The following is a 17,665-nucleotide window of genomic DNA, read 5'->3' on the forward strand; positions in this document are numbered from 1 at the left end:
GTGTAATATGCGCCTTAAATGCATTCTTCCTTCAATGCATCAGCTTTTGAATTTGGTATAAATTCCTTGCCAGCTAATGACTATGTGAGCTTGTAAAGCTGAGAGTGGAAAGAATCTAAGAAGAATCTGATACATGTTTATACCAGAATTCTCCACATTCAGAACTCTTTTTCCGAGCAGCGTGTAGTCAGTGAGAACGCATACTTCCCGGGTACTCCTAGTGCTCTTGAGGAGCAGCGTGAGTGCAAGCCACCGTCAGAGTGTCTTTGGAAAGCCCGTGTCCCATGCCCCTCTTCCTGTGCGGCCTGATGTCAGATGGGTTCTTAGCGGTGGAAAGAGTGGGTGTGGGGAGGGGCTGGCTGGGAAGGACAGCTGGTGACAGCAGACTGCGGCTGGCTCGGGGGGCGTAGCTGTGCCCCTGCCCACCTCTCCACAGCTCTGTGTGTTGACCTTCAGCTGCCTACCTGTTCTCCCAGCAGCTTGTGAGGGGGTTAGGATGGAAAACACGTATTTTGTTCCTTATAATTAATTTCTCTGTATTAATCAGCTTTGTAGCATTTATTGTATTCATAGACAGTACTTTTTAAACAAAAGTTCTTTCTGACAGTGGAATGTTTGTAAGAAGTTAATTAAAATATGTTTCTTCTTATTTGGTTTGGAGCTCTTTTGAAAGAAAGCTCTAATATTAGCACACGTTGCATTTCATTTTGAATCCGTGACTTCTAGACCGGGCATTGTTTGTGTTGGCCTCTCTTTGTGCAGAATAGAGCCTTCTATCACTCTCACTTCCAGTTAATTTGATGTGGGCTATGGTATGCTAAAAGTAAGGAAAATAAAATAATAGGAAGTTGGTCTGGTTTCCTGTAGGAAACCAATGAAGATGAAATTGGTTCTTGGAATAAACCCACAGCAGTCTGGGAAATACTGACTGAAGACATTTTTCTGAATCATAAACAGAAAAATTATGACTCATGAAGTGTAGGTCATTGAGAGGCTGATTTGATCTTATGTAGGAGAAAGTGAGAGACGACTGAAATGTACTAGTTATTAAAAGTAGTTAAACCTAGCGTGGTGACATCACCCAAGTAGGAACAAATTATCCAGTATACATAGTCCTGCCCATTTTGATGAGGAAATGTTTTAGGAGCCTGCTTTATTGTTCTTTTAAAATTTTTACTGTGTAAATAATATTTTTCATTAATTTCTGTCTGAAATTTCTTATCTGTTCAGCATTCATTACTGTCATGACTTTGGAGTTTTCCACCATTCCTCACAGCTTCTTTGATAATCATACTTCATTCTTGAAGTCATGCTGTTGGACGAGATCTGTCTACAGGAAATCTAGCCCAGTATGACCCTTTGGTCTCACAATGTCATGTTGGAATTGCCTTGATTATTTTTTAAAAATGAAAATGATGCAATCATGAAATGTTAGAGCTAAAAGGAACCTTAGAAATAATTTAATATGATTCTCATTTTATGAGTGAAGCCACCTGCTGCTCTGAGTCACATGTCGGGCGACCGGCCGATCCAGGATCAAAACTCAGACCCGCGTATTCGGCAGCTTGTTCTAAGGACCATCGAAGAAAATGATGGTCTCCATTGGCAATAATTCTCATGTAAAATAGTCCTCACCTTAAGAACTTTCCCCACATACCTAAGTTTCTCCTGAAGCTTTTTTCTTTTCCTTGTGTCTTTTGTGGAGACAGAAAGTCATTTGCTCTTCTTTTTTTAGTTTTGAGAACGATTTTCAAATCCCTTCTCAGTGTTCAAGACCGTTATTAAGTCTTTCTTTGACTTTCTGTCATTGAAACTGAATAACTCCCTCCGTGTCATTTGTTTTCTAACTCTTGAATTATCTTCATTATCTCCTTTTCGACTCTCTGTGGGTCATTTGTTTGATTTTGTCTCACGACAGCCAGGAGGCCTACGTGCCCAGAAGGTACCTGGGGCAGGCGGCGTGCGGGACAGGATTTCCTTGTCCAGCTGTGCGGGACCGGCTAGCGGATCTGAGTATTGGGAGCAGAGGGGCCGAGTCTAATTGTCTTCCTGGTGGGGCTTCCAGCCCAGGAGGCAGGGCAGGAAGCGGAGCTGATTGTGAGCCAAGTGGCTGGCGGGGTGGCCAGGCAGCGCCTCAGCATCCGGGAGTCAGAGAAGCCAGTGCAGGGGGTGAAGCTGGGGGAGAAACGGGCCCCGGGGAGGGGACCGTGCAGTGTAATCTCCTGAGACAGAAGTGCCCTCTCCAGTGGCCTTTTCCTGGCTGCTCCTAGCCCCCCCGCCATTTGTCTCCTATTTATGGGGAGGAAGCCCACACCTCCTGGGGCTGCTCTAACCAGGGGGTGACGGGGTACACTGGGACGACTGCGTTACGGGGCAGGGCAGGTGCCTGGGGGGACGTGTACTTCGTGCCTGACTCACCCAGTTCTGGAACAGAACAGGAGCACCAGTGTAGCCTTTGCTGTGCAGGTGCAGGAGGGTCGGGACCCACAGACAGCATGGAGGGCTGTTCTCCTGGGCCTTGCTCCCCCACGTATTTATTTCGGAGCCTGGCGAGCCAGCAGGGAGTGTGAGAAGAGCAGGGCAGTGAGGAGGGGCCAGGGGCATGGTTCTCGCCGTCGGGGAGGGGCTGTCAGGGCGACCTCGGGCTGGGCCAGGCCCAGCCCTTCCCGCCTGGTTGCACCGGAGCCCGTCGTGCCCCCTGCACTCTATGCGGCAGCTCACGTGTGCAAAGTGCTGTGTGCAAGAGCTTCAGAGCAGAAGCCTGTGTCCTGGGGCCAGAGGGAAGGAGGTGTCCGTGGGCACTGGAGCACAGGCAGGACCTCCCACGTCAGGATGCCCAGGACGCAGACCCAGGCCCAGCCCAGAGCCCAGGCCCCGCGCTGCTGGCTTCAGCTCGCGTCACCTGCAGGCCCCGTTCGTCACCTGTGAAACGGGTGGGCACCTTGTCTTGCGGGTCCCAAGACATGCTTCCCTGTGGGCCTCTGCCCTTGCTTCCATGGTGCTGCTCTGTCCTTGATATTCATGATCTTGGTCTCTAACTGCTCCCTGCCTGTGCTCAGGTGTCAGCTCCTCAGTAAGGCCCTCCTACCGTCCTGTGCGCAGCAGTCACCCCCCTGGGAAGGGGGCCAGTCCAGCCCAAGGGCGGCAGTGCCGCCGGGGGTCAGGGGCGCACGTGGGCTGCTCTGCCCTCTGATCCAGGTGCTCTCTGCTCCTCGCAGAGGCTGACGTGAGGCCAAGGTGGCAGCGAGTGGCTGCAGGGCACCGTCTCTGCTGCCCGTGGGGGGCCTGCCCTTTGCCACACTGCTGCTGGGAACTCTGTGCAAGAATGTCTTCCTCATTCAGATGTCCGTAGTTCCTGCCGCTGAAATGTTCACTTGTTATGGCATATTAGGAAGAGAAAAACGATGTTTCAGACCCTTGTTTTTTACTAAATGGGCCACAGAATTCTGAGGTGGAAGAGGTCGATGAGCCTGCCCAGCCCCTGTTTCACAGAGTGCCGCCCGGAACCTGCATTTGGTGATGGGGGAGGCCAGACGGGACCTTGTCAGACAGTGCCTTGTACCTGTCAGAGGGCTGGTCTGAGAAGACCAGGGCAGAGCGGGGCAGGCAGCACAGGACCCTGGTGGGCCCAGGCTCACCTCTCTTGTCACTCCCGCCACTGACCACAGTGCAGGAGGTCTGAGTTAAGAGCTTTGTGTTTTCTTTCTGGAGGGACCCGGTTAGGACGAACCCAAAGGACCAGTGTTTGCATAGCTGGAAGGCCCCCAAATCCAGCCCCGCAGGGTGTGATGGTAGCCTGTCAGCGATGCTAAAACGAAACCCAGAGGACTGACTCCTCAGGGATAACCACAGCCTTTTCGGTCACGGTAGTTCAATTCGATGCGTGGCTCTTATATTGAGCGCTGTGCCACTGTGTGCGTTTCCCTAAAGGCTACGGGAGGCCAACGACACTTGCTCCTATGGGATCGGAAGAACCAATAGCTTGATAACTAGAAAAAGTCATTTGTTCTTACTAGTATACTAAATCAAACAAATAAAAAATTGCCAAATCAGTTTACTGTCAATTAACCTATTTTCTAAGATTGAAAAATAAATGCTTCTGCTTTAATACTGCAAATACATTTTTGTCCACATTTTAGCATACGCAAAATATAACTCCATATTGGGTCTCTGAAGATAACTTATTTTGCTTGGTAGATGTGTAAATTGATACAGCCTTATGTATTTTATGAGGTCTAAAATTAATTTTTATATATTCGTATATAATTCTCACATGTGCTTAGAGCAACATAAAATCACTCTAGTGTGTTACCAACTTGTTAACATTGAAGTTGTGAAGGTACCTCCCGGGCAGGAGGGCTTTACTTGGTAAAGAGCAGTGAGTGTGGCTGTTAGAACCCGAGGATGGTTGCGGTGTGTTTGCAGGTAGGCCTGGCGTCCACATGGACTACATGCAGGGTGTGTTTCTGGCAAAGTGATGAGCTCCTCGACAGGGGTGGAGGGTCAGGTGAGCAGAGCGGTGGCCTGGGCACCCCTGGGCTCCAGTGAAGTTGTGTTTTGCTGCCTTCGTTCTCCAGTCTTCATTCCTTTCTGATGGATCCTGTTGTCCGTCACCTGTGCGGCTCAGTCCCTGTGATATTTAATACATTTGCAAACCTCTTTGGTTTGTTACAAGGTGAAGCTGCAGCACACAGAAAAAGCCTTTTTCACTTTACGATTTAATTTTTGTGCTGGTGGTGCATGAACCCCACCAATGTGAATATGGCTGATGGGTTCCTGTGGTTCTTAGGAAGACACTGAGCGTCTTTATCTTCTATTCATGAGGGTCGAGCCGGACGGGCACACTGCGGGCGGGTCCCTGTGTGTCATCCGCTCAGATTCTCCTTGGAAGCCTGTTACAGATTTGAGCAGTCGAATTCAAATTTAAAGCCACTTAAAAGTCCTTCCTACTCCATTAAGAATTTATATGAGAGAGAACACTATGAAAGCTCTCCTCTCCTGTTCAAACAGATTGTTCTGTTTTATTAGCTCTAGGTGGTATTGTGATTTTAATAACAGCTAATAGTGTTTGGAATTTTTCTTATAATTAGTGGACCACACAAAGATATGTTTGTTGGGTTTGGTACTCTTAATTCGCTTACAATAGTGACTTGTTTACTAAATAAAATCCAAAGTATTATTTTAGCTTTGCACAATTAAACCAAAATTAATGCAAATAGCTAAATGTACATGTTTATCTTAACATTAATTTCTAGACGTATCTATAAACACAAATAGTAAACCGGTAGTAAGTCAGTGAAGGTACTATGAGTGAAACATTTTGTTTTGGACTTTTATTGATGAGTGGAGAACTGCTTTTGGATTCCCCATTAGATTAGAATACATAATTTGCATAAATTAAGATGTAGACATAAATAATACCTAGTTTAATACCATAGATAATGGATCTGTCCCCCTCCCCCCAAAAAGAAGAGTAGTAAAACTAAGAATTTAAACTTAACTGTTCCTTTAAAACCTCACATAGAGCTTGGTATCAAACAAGGTTTCTACTTTATCCTTTTAGTACAAATGGAATTTATAGAATTCTCTTTGTTAAAGTTGGATCCTTGAAGTTGGTACATATAGTAAGATAAAGTGGAACCTTTTCTATTTCAAAGAAATTTAATGTGTAATATCTTTTTTATATATTTCTACTGTAAATCATTAATTGGATACCTTACCAGTGCCAGCAAATAGTAAATTGTATGAAGATTTATTTAATTTAGATTTCCAGTTTTGAAAAATGTCTAGCATCAAAGATTAGTAGGTTTCATTATGATAGCCTTCTAGTAATATTCACATGCAGTATATGTTGTTTAGGGATGTTAATTAAATAATCATTCATGATGAATTTAAATTTGCTCTATTTGTAAATAAATATGCATAAAGGCTTGGTTTGGCTTGTTAAACTATGTTAAGTTTGTCATTAGAATCACTTGGACTGACAGTTCCTTAGAAAATGTTGAATTTTCATTGATGAGCTCAACTTGTATACAGTCATAGTGTCGATGATTAAAATAGGGTGTTTGCTGGGTGGCAAGCGTTGCACTGATAGCAGTCCTGAACTTTCTGTGTATGGCGGGTCGGTGGAGGGGAACACCCAGGGTGCACTCTGCATTTTGTTCGCTATATCAGGGTACAGCCTCTCCCGAGTCCTTTCCCCTCCCACCCCCGTACATCTCATTGGTGCCAGTTATTTTAACAGTAAAAAGTCTTTTAGAAATTAGTAGTGTTGACAAAATAAACCTTTAAGGAGTGTTCTCTAGGACTGTTGACACACCTGATTAGTCCAGATTGGAAATATCGATCTCTGCCTTTACCAAGTAGATTAATTATTAATTATTCTTCAGCGGTTTTAGCAGAGGAAAGAGGAAAGGTTTTCTGTGGTTTTGGTTTGTTTTGCTTAAGGTTCCTGTATGGCCCACCCCGGAGTGTTTTTCTTGTTTGTGTGCTTTTTTGACGCTGACATTTGTCCGCACGGTTCAGCGTAATCTGCACCACAGGGAAGGCTGAGGGCTCTAGGGTTCTGACACGTTTCTCTGTCTTCCCTAGAAAGGCAGCATTTGGGCATTTGACAGAGACTAGGTGATTATCAAACCACAGTATTTGAGTTTTTGGTAGTTTAAATAATGTGAGTAGATTTTTTTTTAATCTGGTTTCTTTACATTTACTTTATATTAAATATTATGAAAGTGATCATTTGATCATATTTGGCAAGATATTTAGATTGCAGTTTTGCAAAATTATTTTTATTGTAATTATTTAAGTGACTTAAAACTTTAACTTCTTGTTGCCTCTTCTTTTTCAATCATAACTCCGTAGAAGTGGCCATATTCGCTAAAATTTATCAACAGCAATGATGGACTGTTGGTTTTGGTTTACGTTAAATAACGCATCTTCAGTACTTTTCCGAAAGTTGCTTCACAGATAAATAAATAGAAATTCCTTCTAAGCTTCCAGGGAAGCTTTTTTGTGGGGAAGCAAATTACTCCTGAAGCTTCCCTTGTCATCAGAGACAGGATTCTTTTTGGAACAGGGGGAGTTTCGGGGTGTGGGGGGGGGGGTGGAAGAGCGTTGTGCCCTTTTCTACGTATAGATGGCAGCAGAGCGTTACAGACGGCGGAAGTCAGCCTGGCAGTTAGAACAGAGATGAGTGACAGTGTAAACCGACTTCTATCAGCGTGGCCGCCTGTGTCCTGTAGTTAAACATAAAATAGGAAAGAAAGCCACTGTTGATAACACAAGAGTGTAGGAGAATGAAGAAGGCTGTGAGAAGCTGTAATACACTGAATTTCTGGACAAATCCCAGGTGGGAAAGCTTAATCTTTGAAGGTATGTCACCCAGTCCCGTAAGATGATAGAAATCAGCTAAGATAATATGCGTGTCAAAATCCAGAGGCGACAGAGGGCCGGGGGGCGGAGGGGCAAGGGGGAAGCAAAAGAGAAACCGGACACAGTTGCAGCGGCGAGTGATGGCCCGCTGCCTGCAGGCTGTGGGGCTTGGCCTGGACGCCGCCTTCTCACTTAAGCCAGTTACCAGGAGGAAATGTCAGTCCACGAAGCAGGCAAACATTCCATGGGAACATTTGCTCAAATGTCAGCATTTTAGAAAATAGAACTGCGGTCTGTTATGGTCTGGTCCCCACGCTGGATTTGCTATTCAACGTACAAGGACAAAGAGATTCCTTCAGAATGCGTTTGCAATTAGCAAGTCATTTAATGTCTTAATTAGCATTCCTAAATAATGACATCATCACCATAAAAGGTGGCAGTCGTCATTATAATTAATATTTAATATGCGTCTGCTTCTGAGGGCCCTTCTGTGGCTGCCCGCAAATATCCAAGGTAGTTTTCAAGTTTCAGGTTTGGATTTGGTGAGAGCACAGGCATGAGGATCTAATAAAGTAAAATCATGTTTATTAGAAACGTGAGGTATGGAAGCAGGTTATACAAGAGCAGTTTGTAGCGTGTCCTGAACCGGAGGATCAGGTCAGCATCTACTCCTTGGGAGCCTCCTAAGGCTTCTTACTTCCTCGAGGTGATGCTGCGGCTGTTCAGGAAGACGCTCCCCTGCTCTTCAGCTTCTTCCGATCTGCTCTCACGCGCTTTAGTACCGCAGACCAGCCTCTGTGTCACAAAACTGATTCCAAAGGTGTGTCTAACCACTTGCTCAGATGTAGCGCCTGGCAAGTCTCTCCTGTGACAGCAACTTATTTCTCACATAATTATTTTCTTACTAAATTTGATATCTTAACAGCCCCTTACCTCATTTCTGGGTTCAAAAAATAACACCGAATATTATTTATTTCTCAGACTTCACAAAGGCTTACTTGACTGTAGCTGCTGCACCGCGGGAAGGGCCGGGGCTGCCAGGGCCAGTCCCACCGCTGCCCTGGGCCTCGGTGTCACTTAACGAGGCAGAAGACATATCCCTGCTGCCGTGGGTTACTTGTTAGTGATGGAGTGGGTCTGCCCTGTCACAGATCAGTAGAAAAGAAGATACATACTTACACGTGTGCTGTTTCTCTGGTTTAAGTAAGCTATTGCGTTAACCTCAGTTTGTCTGCACAGCTAGGTCTGTGTTACTCTCATTTTTTTAGTAGTGTGGGCTGTGTAAATACAAGAACTAAGAAAGGTTTGAAATAATCCAAATTTGACTTTGATCCTAAACATGTAATTATTTTATAATTTTGTGAGCTTTCAATTTAATTAATTAAACGGCATTTTATAAGATGAACTTTCACCATCATATAGTTCTTAAAATCAAAGCCTATGTTGTTTGAATTAGTGACAATTATATATAAATTTCTTCATACAGCATTATCAAAATATCAATTATATGTGTTTTAGATTTAGAATGAAATATATATCATTTGTTTTAGGTTGACATGTGCTGTTTGAAAACAACTTTTAGCCAGAACATAGTATGTTTTGCAGGTGCCTGTATACTTTTTCTTTTATACTTTTTGTCCCTCTTTGGTCATCATTAGATTTAGACCATGCGCTTTTTCTTAGTGGAAGAGTACGTTGCAGATTATTTATGTGACCTTTTTCAAAAAAAAAGGACAATATTGCAACACCACTTCCTCCAACTGCTTGATTTGAAAGAATCATGTCTAGAGTAGGCAAATTTCACAGAAGGACATTGTTTTCAAACTAATCTACTGATTTTCTTCATGTTAGCATCAGCACATCAGTTTTCCTTGATAAAATGTTGTGACTATTTTACATAAATAATTAAATGTAGAATAATTAAAACATTTTCAGTTTGCTTACAACCTTTTAAATGGATTTTAGGACGGATGCACTTTATAAATAATTTTTGATGCACTTTAAACCTGAGAAACAGATTTTATGTGAGTCATAGAGGTCTGTCAAGATGTTATTGGCATCTTGTAACTAATTGTGATTTGCGATGGCTTTACATTTGTAAAATGAATCTTACAAAATCTTAGATATTTGAAAATTTGTACTATAATATAATGATAGCTTATGTAATGCTTCTCTTGAGTATTTCTTTTTTTTAATTGTGTTACCTTCCATGTAATTAGTTAGGTAGCATTCTAGTTAATCAGTAAATTAGAGTACACTCTATTATTTAGGATTATACTGTCAAAAAATTTGTTCTTTTAATTCTTAGCTTTTCATTCTAACTATGCCCAAATTGTGCTTTAAAAAAATTTGATAAAAATGTTTTAAAATATGTAAATATTCTAAAATTATTTGTATGTTAGACAGGAGGGACTGTGACCCCAAAGCCTACTTTCTCGTGTGACCATTGTTTTTCGTGAAGTAGTAATAATCAGTGGAAAATTTAGTTAATTTCCTATAAATGCCTGAAGTCCAACTTTGGCCCCAAATTTATCCTTTTAAAAATTCCTTTTTTCTTTTTTACAGGTTGCATCTGTATTTTTGGATTGAACACTTACTTACGTTCGTAATTGTATTGCCGGTCGCTTGTATTCTTTGGGGAATGATTCCACGTGGATTTGGTGTCTCTAGCTCTCTGTCTCTCTCTGCCTGCTTCATTCTCTCGGTTTCCTCTTGAGGATTCTGCTTCTCAAGCTGAGCATCTTCTATGTTGATGAGCCTTGGTGCTGCAGCTTTACTGGCACAGGGTCCAGACACTAGTCCATAAAACCCAGTTTAAAAAGTCTCTAAAGTGTGAAATATTAGCTTGTCATTTTTTTCTCAAGTTTTCTCTTTTGACAAGCTTCGTTGAATTTTCTTTTTCTTTTTTTCCTATGTGTTCTGCCATCCTAATTCTGGAGGAATTTATAGATATATCATTTGGGAAAAGATGTATTTTAACTGACAACATAAATATCTTGGTTTCGCAGTTATCTGGTCAAAGATTTTAAATTGCAAACCGTGAAAATTCGTTCTTTACAATATAGCATAAATTACATTTAGTGCTTTCAGTAAAAACATTTCAGTAAAATTTTGACACGAACAGTGTCACATTAAAAAAAAACTCAATGTCAGCTCATATGCTCATGAAATATTTAATAGAAACATTGCAGGTTAATTTTGTCTTCTTTAATAATAAAATATAAGTTTACAAAGAGTTTTGACTCAGCTTACTCATTGTCTTGCAATTACTAATACAAATGAGAATTTTTAATGAGATAAGAATTACACTTCTCCGTGTAAAACAGCAACGAAGTGCAGAGATTTAATGCTTACCTTTACTTTCAGGGGCACCTCATTTTCTCCACTGCAGTAGATCTTAATTCCAGATGTTAGCACATGACATTCGTGTAGTGTTCCAATCACTTGTTTGTTTGTTTAATATTCGCTCTGTGACCTGACGCGCTCTGTAGTATCATGATTTCTCGGTTATGCAGATTTTGTTGCTGTTATTGACTTCTTATTTGCAGTCTTCCATCTGTGTTAAACTAAAGACATATGTTGTGTTGTCACCTGTCAGATCCCTTATGAATAGTCTGTACTTTACTGAAATTGTATTGTGGTTTTAGACCTTTATGAACAGAGCTTCATAAAATTAAGTAAGATAGTTTGTTGCGTATACAGATATGTTCATGAAACATCGCTATAATGATGAAAATACTGATTGTTGGAACAATTAAGACATTAAGAAAACACATATTTAAATGTGGCTAATGTCTGAAAATTTGTGAGTTGTTTATCTCTTAGAAATTTGTGATAAATCTAAAAGATAACTAAGGATTTCACTATATTGAAAAATTTATAGATATGTATTTATTTAACCCAGTTTTAATTATATAATTATTTTATGATTTAAGCCTCATTGATCTTGTGTGTGTGATCAGTATATTGAAATGTAAAGCATTCTAAATACTAGCACAGGATATTTTTTCTTCATGAGAAGAAATAGAAGGAATTAGACTAGCCAGAGCCTTTTTAGTCTTGCAAAGCAAAACTCATGAATGAAACGTGCAGCTTCTCTGGGCCTCAGTTTCCACATCTGTAAAATGGGGGGTGAGGCTTTGGGAAGGAAGGGTTAGGTCAGCTGCTCTCTGAGATCTCTTCCACCCTAAAATTCAATGATGATATGATTTGTTTTTTGCAGTAGTGTTATGCTTATCAATGTAAATTGTATGTCTTATCTAATGTAAACGTAAGTGTAATAAAAGCTAAGGATGAAAAGTTCAGTCTCTTTTCAAAACCATACTTTTAGGGAAGAATCAGTGGACAGATTTTAGTATAAATGGTTTTCTCAAGAAATATTTGAAATCCTAATCTAGAGTAGACTTCTACCTTTAAAAAAATGTAATGCAGAAGAGTAGAAACTAGATGTTTGATTTGTGGGATAATGAGTTTGTCACATCCGTATTGGCAACTCTACTAAATATACGCTAAGTGCGAGTTTATAATGAGAAATGTCGTGGTTAAATATAGACAATGATTTTAGAAAACAAAAAGTGAAAGTTTAGAAAATATATTTTTAAAAGCCAACATTATAATTTTACTAGCACAGCCTGAATTCATCATCTGGCAGAAAAAAACAAAATTAAATGTTTTAATTTCCAAGATTTTTTTGTTGTTGTTCATATTTTATTTGAAAAGGAACTGTCATTTATTCCTAGGGTTTATAAATGTCAGAGAAAGATAGCTCATACTAACAAAAACACGTCTTTTCTTCTTAGCTGTGATTGTATTTATTGTATTCCCAAGTGAAAGACTCCAACATTATAACTAGCAGAGGTTCAATTATTTTTAAGTCATCCAGATTCCTTTTCCATTTAGTGACGTTTCATGTGTTCGAGGTGGCAAACTTGTTTTTAGGTTGGTTTTTGAAGCTTATTGTCTGTCTTATTAATATTTTAACCCCAATTAGGTCATTCCTAAAATAATTACTCTGAGCTTTTCCTTCTATGACTTGTGGAAATCTTAAAAGTTTTGTGCAGGGATTTCTGTAAGTGTAACTCAAATAATCATGTAAATACTTTTCCCCACCTTTCTTCTGTGCAATTACTATAAGTATTTAAGAATTTGTTTCTAGTTGAAGTTATAAATTACATACGAATTCTTAGATTGTTCCTTGTCTTTTGCTAGCTGCAATAAAAGCTTTAAAATTTTTAAATAGATTACTTTCTTTGTGACTAAATTTTCATTATTTGAAGAGCAATTATTAAAATAACTTATGTGTAATTTAAAAAATGTCATCCTAGCTTATTTGGTTTTACTAACATAAGAAAATATTTAATCAGCTTTATACAGTGTTTTCTCATCTTTTGGTAGCTTGTTGAAGGATTTTTTTTCTTTTCAAGTTGTGGCACTAATTAGAAAATACTTGAAAATTAATTATGGAGTGTAATTATTGGCAACATTGTATCTATTTGACAGTTCTTTTGTTGTCGCCACCCTAGCCATCTAGACCGCTGGCTACTTTCTTATATAACTGGAGGATCTAATTCCTTCATTTTACGTACCAGATAACTGAATCTCAAAGAAATTCAGCTCCTTGACTTGGGTCCGCCCGCTAGGTTTTGAGGGGCAGAACCAGGGCTAGAGTTAAGGCTTTCTTACTCCTTCTCCAGAGCTAAATCTTCTCTACCCATTGCCTTTCACTTGCTTTGTCAAAGTACGACATGGATGGATTGCTTGGAATTCTTTCAAAGCCTTTCCTGTGTAATAATGATGGCAGAGATTTCAAGCATTTGTCAGGGGCCACTAATACATGTTGTGACAGCAGTTTAAGGGGGGAGAAGGTGGATTTATTACTAATAAAACATTAAAACTCTGATATTTAAAGCCAAACATAATTTACATTCCATCCACCCCTCACTGCTCTACCTGTCCGTTTTGATTTAAACCCCCCTTCCCTCCCCAGCAGCGTCCATCCCCCTCCGGCCACCGCCGCCACCACCCTCAGCAGATAGCGGGTGTGGCGGGGGCTAGGGAAGCACTTTGACTAGAACCATCTGTTTTGCTCGCCCTCAGAAACAATAGGCCAGACGTTATTCTCTGGGGAGTTGTGTGTCCACTTACATACGATACTAAAGTAGGAAAACACAAAGTCTCCAGACTCCAACATCCCATGGTCTGGGGCAGCCTCTGGGCTTCTGGACGTTCTTGCAGTTCTTTCGCTCATTTGTACCTTCAGCTTGCAGACTTGCAGAGTTTATGTTTCCTTTTCCTTTTCCTTTCAAATAGCATTATTTTCTGTGTATTGTGCACAGCGTGGTAACATTAAGATGAAACCTGTGGAGGAGATTCATATTGCCCGTCAGTATACACACAATATATGTCTTTCTTCAGAAGCTGTCTTTTTGGAAAAAGACAAAGAACTTACTCTTTGACTCTTAAATATATGGACATTTTAAAATATGAAACCTACACTCGCTAACTGAAGTGGTCTCTGGATGTGTGTATACACACAACTAAAGTACACGCGGGTGTTGGCTTTTTTGGCAGTATCATGTGACTTGCTGGGGATTTTCATGACATAACTGTACTTCAGAACTGATACCCATCTGTTTGAATTGGGAACCTCCTTGTTTGACGCAGGTCGAAGATGTTTTTACTTTTCCCAGGCTGGTGAGAATGATTTTCCCCCCTTTCTTTTGCTTAGTCCTGGAAGCAGTGAGCAATACGCGACCTTCATAGCGTGAGAGCCTACTGAAATATTTTCTAGAACTAACCATATGTTGTCCTTAGTGATTTGAATTGCATTTGACCTAGTAATACCTGTCACCCAACCTGTCATTTTCCTTAAAATGGCAAACCATTGATGTAGTGATTTGCACTGCATCAGTTAACATTAAGATTTTTATTTGTGAAACAGACAGTGAATATTTCCCCTACTGGGTTGTGCTTAAACTGTGCTCAAGTTTACAAGTTTGTTGTGTTTTCTAAAACATAAGGAAATTCTAGTAGTAAAAGAAACGAGATATATTTGTATATTTATTTGGAAATCATAAAATATACTTTATTTCTCTGTAAAGGTATTATGCTGCTTCAAAACAAGCTGATGTGTATAAACCTTAATTTAGAAAACAAATAGGATTACCACTTTAAACTACAAAATGAAAATTTACTTTATAAAATGATTCATGTGGGATTCTTTTTAATAGACTTTCTGTGCCACTTTACTAAATACTAAAATCTATACTTTTATCCTGTAAATTAGAGGACAGTTATATAATGTCATAGCTGTATCTCTGATTGATAACAGGGATGAACTCTTTATGTGGCCATTAGATATCCTGGTGTTCCTTTCTGTGAAATGCCTTTTCCTATTCTTTGTCCATTCAGTTCTTCTACCATTTTTATTGCTGATTTATAGGAATTCCTGTAAATCTTTTATCAGTTAAATATGTTGCAAATACATTATTCCAGTTTGTCACTTCTGTGCTAACTTTGTGGCGTCCTTCACTGAACATAAATCTTAATTTTCTTAGGTCAGACCTTTTTTGGGGGGTGCTTTATGTGATTTGCTTGAGAAATCCTCTTGTGGATTGCATGCTTTCTCTGATAGGTTCCACAATTGATGGGAATCTTTCAGCTTCTTTGGAAGTTGTCATCCACTATATATTGTTGAAAGGATTCACATACTAGATTGAGTTAGACCAAGTGACCGCCAAGGTTCCTTCCAACTCCACAATTCTAGAATTCCATTCTGTTACAGATAGAGTAAAAATAAAGGGCTATGTAGTCTAAAATACACACCAAATTTGCTAGAAACACGTTGTATTTCATTGAATCCAAGACACCACTGACTTTCAGAGGCATTATTATTTATTTTATGTACCATACCATTGGGAAAGGCTAAGCTTTTCTAACTAAAAACTATGACACAATTCTTTCCTACCACTTAAAATTCTTTTATTTTTTACTTATTGAAAAGTTCATTTAGATGTATTGAGACATAGGTTTGTGTCGTATTTTACTCTTGTGCACATATCAAAATCTAAGTGAAGTGAAATACGGAATTGTAGACACTCTTCCTGTGACGGTATCTGCTGAGGTTGATGCCAAATTGGTGGCCCGCTGGGTATTTGAGTTCTTTCCTTTGTACAATGACTTTTGTTTTCATGCTGGGTGAACCTGTGATGCCCGCTGCGGTACACACTGTCTGACGGAGGGTGGCAGCGTGGCCAGGACCAGGTGTGCTTGCGTCAGGGCGCTGACACCGCGGCTGTGTGATGCGGCCCCTGAAAGGTGCAGCCTGAGGTGAAGGGACCTCGGGGTGAAGCGTGCTCTGTGCGACGTGTGGCCGTCCGTGCTGCCTTGTCAAGCTGGTCAAGCTGGAGTACAGTGCTTTGAGGGAGCATTGCCAGCTGGTCCACGGCTTCAGAATTCCAAACCAGGGGAAATGACCAATTGTCTTAGTTTTAATGAGAAAATTCCATGCAGAAATCTGTCTTCAGTGTTGGCATAGTTGTGCCTGTACTGTACCTTAGCTGGCTTAACGAATCATGGGATTTTACAGGTGGTCCTTCTTGTCTCTTGCGTGGTGCAGGAATCTTTGCCGTCGCCTCCCTGACTGGTATGAGCTCCTCCGTATGCTTCTGTCTGGACACTCAGCCTTGAGCTGATCGATTGTCTTCAGCAGGCTTGTCAGAAACGTCACTGTCTTAAACCCAAATCTGCTTCTTTCATCCTCTGTGCCATTGGTGCGTGCTGTGCCCAGACCACCAAACTACACCGAGGTGTCTGCCCCTCTTCTTATATAACTTACGCTTAAAATGTTGAATATAGCCTTAAATCTGCCCCGTTTTCTCTGAGTGCTAATTTCATTAACGTCCCTTGTAAGGTGTGGATTTAGTAAAGCGGATGGCACCCCAGGGCCACCATCTTCTCTTCTGTGCAGACTAAACTCTTACTTGCTTCATTGGCCGTTGTACTGTGCTATTGAGTGACAATTAAAATGCCCAAGCTTCTCTCAGATGTTTGGCCCATTGACTGTGTCTCCCCCTGCCCTACTTTTTTTTTTTTTTTTTTTTTTTGCGGTACACGGGCCTCTCACTGTTGTGGCCTCTCCCGTTGCGGAGCACAGGCTCCGGACGCGCAGGCTCAGCGGCCATGGCTCACGGGCCCAGCTGCTCCGCAGCATGTGGGATCCTCCCGGACCGGGGCACGAACCCACGTCCCCTGCATCGGCAGGTGGACTCTCAACCACTGCGCCACCAGGGAAGCCCTCCCTCTGCCCTACTTTTATAATTTAATATTTGGACCTCTTGGAGGGCTTCAGATTTAAGTTGACATCTTATAGATCTAAGTTAAATTTTTCCAGTCTGTAGTGATTAAACAAATTGAAAGCTTTATTCAGTGATACAGTGTTCAGTATAGCTGCAGTCTCTAGCTCTGTCACTTTCTAATGCACTCAGTGTGTTTTCAAGCCTGCGTCCACTTCCCTGACGTGTATGTTGAACAGAACAGACTTGAGCAGAGCCCTTGGTGCATCCAGCAGGAGGTTCCCCAGAGATGAGCATCAGTGTTGGCCTTCAGCCCCCTTGGGAGGGTCAGTTAGACAATTTAGAATCTCCCTGTTTTCTCAAAGGGCCTGTCTTTGATTATCCTGTTGACAAGGTATCATGAAGAACTTTATCTGGGCCAGAAGATCGTTGGGAATTAGCACAGGATTGTTTCTTGAGAAATGTCTTCTCCCTTAAGCACTTTTTTCCCATTATACCAGGTCATTAAAAATTTTTTTTAATAAAATCTTGTTTTTAAGTTACAAAAGCAACATCAGAGAAAGTTTGAAAAATAAAAAAAAATTATTTAAAATCTTAACACTGGAACGTATGTTTTACTGTGTTTTTTAAATGTTTTTCTTTCTAGTCTGTTGAATTCCATGGACTCATAATATGCATTCAATTTTGTGTCATTTTTAGAATGAAAATGTTATAAAATAATTCTTTTTAAAATAATAAGCAGCATTTCAGTGACTGTAATCTTACGTGTCTTTCAATTTGAAGAATCATGCAGAATGACTTTACATTTATATGGACATTATAATTAAAGTGCTCTCTCATGCATTGTTCTTACGTGTTTGGATCTTTTCCCTGACTATCTCTAATAGGTACTATTATAGTCGTTAACTACTCCTTCTCGTTAGGGGACTAGTTGAATCTATCCTGACCAGATGAAACACCTTTGACATTATGTTTTAAGACAAATCTACGATTTTGTTTTC

At 40.7% G+C, this 17,665-nt stretch overlaps 1 protein-coding gene and 1 long non-coding RNA gene across 3 annotated transcripts in view; both read left to right on the top strand.

Annotated features, from left to right (window-relative positions):
• GMDS (GDP-mannose 4,6-dehydratase) overlaps positions 1-17,665 on the top strand; it is a 477,395-nt gene that overhangs the window by 94,519 nt on the left and 365,211 nt on the right. The window lies entirely within an intron of this gene.
• LOC117197080 (uncharacterized) lies at positions 7,117-17,507 on the top strand. Its single transcript, XR_004477564.2, has 2 exons — positions 7,117-8,976; positions 9,937-17,507. It is a non-coding gene; the product is annotated as an uncharacterized LOC117197080 (long non-coding RNA).

The sequence above is a fragment of the Orcinus orca genome, chromosome 10 (assembly GCF_937001465.1).
Source record: "Orcinus orca chromosome 10, mOrcOrc1.1, whole genome shotgun sequence".
Classification (NCBI taxonomy): Eukaryota; Metazoa; Chordata; class Mammalia; order Artiodactyla; family Delphinidae; genus Orcinus; species Orcinus orca.